This window comes from Eurosta solidaginis, chromosome X (genome assembly GCF_040869045.1).
Source record: "Eurosta solidaginis isolate ZX-2024a chromosome X, ASM4086904v1, whole genome shotgun sequence".
In the NCBI taxonomy this organism is placed as follows: domain Eukaryota; kingdom Metazoa; phylum Arthropoda; class Insecta; order Diptera; family Tephritidae; genus Eurosta; species Eurosta solidaginis.
The window spans coordinates 49,966,695-49,973,926 of NC_090324.1; the positions used below are offsets into that span (position 1 = coordinate 49,966,695).

Genomic DNA, 7,232 nt, shown 5'->3' on the forward strand with positions numbered 1-7,232 from the left:
AGGGGTATCAGCGGACGCGCATAATTTTAGTTGTAAGAATCCGATTGCGAAATTAACCGCTTTTTAGCCTTTTAAAAGATATTGATATTAGAGAAAAATTCCAAAGTTTACAAACGGCGATGGTTACTAGGACATGTTTCTGAACATCACTTCTTCGTCAGCTAACTTCTCGGGAGGTGAATATTGAACTCGGATCTCCAACATTTATATGTAATTAATTCTAATGGTGTGAAACGTTTTAGGCGCTTAAAGGCTTAGTAACAATGAATTTTTACAGCAATGCTTGTTTTATTAGCAGTGCTTCCGCTGTTAACTTTTGTATCAATGTTATCATTTGTATTTAATTAGCGAGACTTGCTCATATCTTATATGGGTCATTCTTTTCCAAATCGTACGGATTTGTAGAAAAAAATTTTTCACTTTTTTAAAATACACCAAATTTATTTGTTGGAATCTTTTCGTAATTTAAGTCAACACATATATCAGGCATACCTCGAAAAAAAATTTTTTTTTCAGAGATCTGCATGTGCTCAGATTCGATGGGTAAGCAAACTTGCCCACATTCAAAATGCTATATCTTTGGTTCCGCTCGTCGTATCTTATTCTATTTTATTTAATTTTTAAGGTAATAATATTTACTTTATAACTTCGTTAAAAAATATTTTATTATAAAAAATCAAAATAATGAATAAAAAAATGAATTTTTTAAATTATTATTACATACTGTTTTCCCCCACGAATATTTTCGGAAAAATATATATAATATGCGATACACCTTCATATAAAAAACCCTTTTTATTTTAAGTTGGACAATTCCGTGGTTCAAAAGATATTAACTCATTTCTGACGTGACCTCGAGCAACTTGCTTATATTTACTTGCAGCAGGTACATGCTCCAATTGTATACAGCCAACGCCTGCCTGTGTATGCATGCATGGTCAACTTAACTACAACATACATACATATATGCACTTGTAAATAAATCTACTAATCACTTAGCAGGTAGCTAGTTTTACGAAATTATTATTTATGTCAAATTTAGTTTAGGTATATGTAAGATTGTAAATAGAATATACTTATAATAATAAAATATAATAATATAAAAATAAATTGTAAAATCTTAATTTTACAAAAAAAAGTATTATATAATTTATTATAAGTTATTAAATCCTATATTATTAGAAACTATTAAATTCTATTTTCGAATACGAAGTTTTTTATATTGTTACATCTAATATTTAAACACACATACACATATACATATTTTCTTACGACGGTTTTGAAGTGTGCATTCTCATTTTATTTTCAATAATATATTGTAACGAGTTTAGTGCAATTCCTCTTATTTGCAACCTTCTGCTAACGCTCGAATCAATAAACTGTTGAATAAATACTTTAATATTCAATAATGGAAAATGGTCTTTATTAGACTACTTTCACAATAAAACTTATACTTCTCGACAGATAGCGTGCTTAAATCAAACTGAAACTGATTCTCAGCTTTACCTCCTTTTATAATCTGCGATTTTCTCGTTCGCATACTTTTAGGCGTTTCTATTTCTAGAATTTACTATTCGTTTACCAGCTATAAATTTCTCAGCTACACCTACAGATGTACGATTTTTATAGCTTTGGGTTTTGGGTTCGCATATGTAGCTCTTTTCGTTTCCAAATCCTGTATTCTTACTTGAGCAATTTGGTTATGACGCATTAATGCATTAGGCGGCTTGGCAAACGCGAATGAACTCATAGTAGTTATCTGGGTCAATTAACAAATGTTTGTAATGTTAACCGTGTTTGAAGTGAGGTGAATTCCACGCGATACTACACCATCGGACTTTTAAGTGAGCGTATATAATTTTGTGCTTAATTATAGACGGTCACTCCAATGTCACTGTGATAAGTGTGCCGTGTTGTTTCATTTTTCGTTTAATGACCCAGACCACTTGGAGGGTGGGGCCGTGTGTAGAAGTCCACGAAAGTGGGGAAAGCTTCTCACCGCCATTCACCTGGGAATGGCCAGAGCGATTCTTTTGCATGCGGTTCAAGCAGCTCACTACTGCCGGTCGCTTGCGGCCAAGTATCCTCTGGGTAGCCGCTAAACACCCGTTTAGCGGTGAGCTAATGTGAGAAGGCGACAGCCTGACTAGGCCACTCTGACATAATTGGTTTAAGGGCTAGCCGGGGGAGATTTCATCGGCAGCGTCTGTACACCTCTAGGTGCGGCTGCAAGCGGGCGTCTGTCTTGGAGCAAGCGGCTCGCTATATAAACGTGCCGAGTAATATTTTCACCCCCGCTCAGCGGGTTGTGCGCTGGGCTTGGGACCCGCCACGTAAAACCATACTCCAATGAAATATAACAACAAGCCTCGGATAAATACACTCTCTATTGATGACGACCATGGCAAACGTTTGAAGGACAATGAATTGAGGGCATGCACCTGGAACGTCCGCTCCCTGAATGGGATTGGTGCAGATGCCCGGCTGGTTGATGTCCTCGTCAAAGCAAAATCTGACATCACCGCCATCCAAGAAATGCGTTGGACGAAGCAAGGAAGAAAGAAGATCAAAAATTGTGACATATATTGGAGTGGCCATGCGAATAAGCGCAGTTTCGGCGTCGGATTCGTGGTGGGAGAGAGACTTTGTCGCCAAGTGCTGGCGTTCACGCCTGTGGACGAGCGTCTCGCCGCTATTCGAATAAAAGCAAAATTTTTTAATACATCATTCATCTGCGCCCATGCGCCGACAGAGGAGAAAGACGATGAGGTGAAAGACACTTTTTATGAACAATTAGAATGCACGTACGAGCGCTGCCCCCGTCATGATATAAAAGTCGTGCTTGGCGACTTTAACGCCAGGGTGGGCAAAGAAGGCGTTTTTGGCCCTACAGTCGGAAAGTTCAGCCTACACAATGAAACTTCTCCTAACGGACTGAGGCTGATTGACTTTGCCGGTGCTCGAAACATGGTCATATCAAGCACGAGGTGCATGCATAAAAAGATACATCAAGCTACATGGCTGTCTCCTGATCGAAATACTCGCAATCAGATCGATCACGTTGTGATAGACGGACGGCATGCCTCCAGTGTTTTAGAAGTGCGAACGATCCGAGGACCTAACATCGATTCGGACCATTATCTCGTTGCAGCGAAAATACGCACCCGCCTCAACGCGGCTAAAAACAAGGAACAAAAAACACAAGGAAAGCTAGACGTCGAAAAGCTTCAATCACAACAGACTGCCAATGATTTCGCAACTCGACTCTCACACCTGCTCTCTGAGGGCACAACTCATCCTGAAGGAATACAGGAGCAGTGGGAGCATATCTCCAAAGCACTTCATACTGCCGCCGAGGAAAAAATTGGTTACCGGCGGCCACGAAAAAACAACTGGTATGATGAAGAATGCCTCGTTGCAACCGAAAGAAAAGACGCTGCCTACAGGGCTACGTTAAAAGCGAGCGCGACAAGAGGAGTGTGTGAACGCTATCGTGAGTTGAAAAGGGAAGCCAGACGCCTTTTCAGGAAGAAAGAAGCAGAAGCAGAAAGGCGTGAGTGCGAGGAGCTTGAGCTGCTAGCCACCAGGAATAACGCCCGAAAATTCTACCAAAAAATACGGCGACAGACGGAAGGTTTTAACACCGGTGCAAACTCCTGTAGGAATGAAAACGGCGACCTTGTAACTGATGTCCAGAGAGTGCTTAGATTATGGAGGGAACACTTCTCTGCTCTCCTAAATGGAGGCAGCAATTCACCGCGCAGAGATGAAGAACCCGATCCCGCAATCGATGATGATGGAATATATGTCCCCCCGCCCGATTATGACGAAGTTAGAATAGCAATAACCAGATTGAAAAACAACAAGGCCGTGGGCGCTGATGGATTGCCTGCGGAGCTATTCAAGTTCGGCGGCGAGGAGTCGGTAAGGCGCATGCAGCAGCTTCTTAGCAAAATATGGGCGGACGAAAGCATGCCCGACGGTTGGAATCTAAGTGTTCTTTGCCCAGTCCACAAGAAAGGGGATACTGCAAATTGCACCAACTATCGTGGAATCAGACTTCTTAATATCGCATATAAGGTCCTTTCAAGTGTATTGTGCGAAAGATTGAAGCACACCGTGAACCGGCTGATTGGACCTTATCAGTGCGGCTTCAGACCTGGTAAATCTACCATCGACCAGATTTTCACAATGCGCCAAATCTTGAAAAAAACCCGTGAAAAGAGAATCGACACACATCACCTCTTTGTCGACTTTAAAGCCGCCTTCGACAGCACGAAAAGGAGCTGCCTATATGCCGCTATGTCTGAATTTGGTTTCCCCCGCAAAACTTATACGGCTGTGCAAAATGACGTTGAGCAAACACCATCAGCTCAGTCAGAATTGGGAAGGACCTCTCCGAGCCGCTCGAAACTAAACGAGGTTTCAGAAAGGGTGACCCCCCTGTCGTGCGATTTCTTTAATTTGATGCTGGAGAAAATTATACTAGCCTGCAGAACTTAACCGCACTGGAACAATATACTATAAAAGCGTGCAATTACTGGCATATGCTGATGACATTGATATCATCGGCCTAAACACCCGCGCTGTTAGTTCTGCTTACTCCAAGCTGGAAAAAGAAGCGGTAAATATGGGGTTGATGGTGAATGAGGAAAAAACGAAGTACCTGCTGTCATCGAGCAAAGAGTCAGCGCATATGCTCTTTGGCAACCACGCTACTGTTGGCAGCTATAATTTGAAATAGTAAAAGACTTCGTTATTTGGGAACCAGCATCAACACTAGCAACAACATCAGCACTGAAATCCAGCGAAGAATCAATCTTGCCAATAAATGCTACTTTGGACTAGGTAGGCAATTGAAAAGTAAAGTCGTCTCTCGGCGAACAAAAATCATACTCTACAAGTCACTTATCGTACCCGTCCTGCTATATGGGGCAGAAGCATGGACCCATGACAACAGCAGATGAAGCGGCTTTGGGAGTGTTCGAGAGAAAAGTTCTTCGAAAGATTTTATGGACCTCTACGCGTTGGCGATGGCGAGTACCGAAGAAGATTTAATGATGAGCTGTACGAGCTATACGCAGACATCAACATAGTCCAGCGAATTAAAACGCAGCGGCTGCGCTGGCTAGGCCATGTTATGCGAATGAAAGATGATGCTCCGGCCAAGAAAGTGTTTCTATCGGAACCCGCCTATGGAAGCAGAGGTAGAGGGCGGCCCCCACTCCGTTGGAAGGACCAGGTGGAAAACGATTTAAACACCCTTGGTGTGACCAATTGGCGCCGGTTGGCGGAGCGAAAGAGCGACTGGCGCGCCTTGTTGGACGGCCATAACCGTTTAGACGGTTAAGCGCCAATTAAGTAAGTAAGTAAGTAAGACCCAGTGCACTTGCTTGGTGTTACCAAATAATTTTTTCATTCAGTTGTAATTTATGTCATAGTGGTAACTTGATATTATAAGTTTGCATGTCTTCTTTTTGCTTTTATTCGTTTGCATTTGCTTTACGTACTATGCCCGTTATGCTCATTCTCGCTTTTTCATAATAAGCTGACCTCTTCTATTTTTTTTTTTGTGTATTTACTATGATTAGTAATTTATTATTATTATTTTTTTTTGCACAGCCGATCTTTAAGAGCGTCGACTCCCTTAAAAAGCGGCACGTGTTTACAAATTATTATGAAGTAACTATAACTTTGTCTAACATGTGTTAGTATTTTTATTTCTTTTGTTTATTTACATTTTCTTTCTTACGTATCTATGTTGTTGAGTAAATTGGGATTCTTATAGTATGATTGTTTTGGTTTTTAAATCATATGTCTACTAGTAAATGTCCTATACTAGTTTAAGCTTATTTTATAGATTACTATTTCTTTTATTTTGTTTGTACTATCTATATTTATTATCCTATTAGGTATTAACGTATAATTATTATTTTCTATCTATGCTTTTTACTATATAACTTCCTTTGTATATATTATCTAGCTTAAGAGATGCTTCTTCTATATTTAACACTATGTCGCCTAATTTTATTTCCTTACTGTAGCTATCTTTATCATAATTAACTGTTTGTTTTTCCTTAGCTTCTTTCACTAGTTTTCTAGCTATCTGTTGTGCTATTTGAAGTCTATATTTACCTTCTTTGTCATAAGCTTCGTGATTGTACATAGGACTTATTTTATTTTCGTCGTAGGTCGGGGGTTTTTCGCAAAAATAAGTTCGTAAGGACAACTCCCGTGTACGGTCGATGGGGTAGTGTTGTAAGACTACGCGAAATACTTGAGGTATTCATCCCAATCATCTTTGTCACTGGATATGTATGAACGTACATATTCATTAAACGTTCTATGACTACGCTCTACCGTGCCCAAAGTTTCAGGATGGTATGGTGTTGAGCTTTTGTGCTCAAATTTAGCAATTTGCACAGTTCTTCGAATAAGTTATTTTTGTATTCGGTTTCCATATCTGTTAGGATTGTTTTCATGAGACCATAAATCAAAATGAAGTGCTCAATACAGCTTTAGCAACTGTTATCGCATGTATGCTCGGGACTGGGATTGTTACTAAATATTTGGTGATATCGCATATGATGGTAACTGCGTATTCGTTTCCATTTATCGATTTCGGTAATGGTCCGACCGTATCAATCTGTACAATATCGAAATAACAGAGAGTCGATTCCGAAGTATGAACAATTGCGATCTCTTTTCGTCCAACTTTGGCCAGATTTGCCTGGACATCCTACATGTTGGTTCCATGGCAAATCACACTTTAGCTTGTTCATGAACTGAGATCGCAGCCAGTGCTTGCAAGTATTCAAATGGCGATTCACCCAGCCAGCGGAGGTGATTTTTTTCAAGCTAGTACCTTTCTTTGATAGCTCATTAGCAGCGCAGTTTTCCGTGATGTAGCTGTGGCCTGGGAGCAATATTATGCTTAGATTGCATTTATCAACTAGCTAGATCAATCATCGATAACACTCCTCAAAACCTTCGGGGAATGTCTTATAGCTACAACAACAATAATAACAACAGGTTCAACGTATTCATTAGACTGGGTCGATTTATTGACCTATATCGCGCCATCGATTTTTCGATAGGATTTGGGCTCAGGAAAAAAAGTTCCACTACGCATACCCAAAAAAATTATTTTTGAGCCTGCAAAATTTCAACAATTTTTTATGCATTTTTTCATTTCAAGGCTCCAAATCATTTTTTATGTATTTTTTTCGTGT

At 40.1% G+C, this 7,232-nt stretch overlaps 1 protein-coding gene across 1 annotated transcript in view; it reads left to right on the top strand.

Annotated features, from left to right (window-relative positions):
• The window catches only part of LOC137234912 (paired box protein Pax-5-like), a 2,462,599-nt gene that overhangs the window by 2,314,287 nt on the left and 141,080 nt on the right, over positions 1–7,232 (top strand). The gene's annotated exons all lie outside the window — the stretch shown is intronic.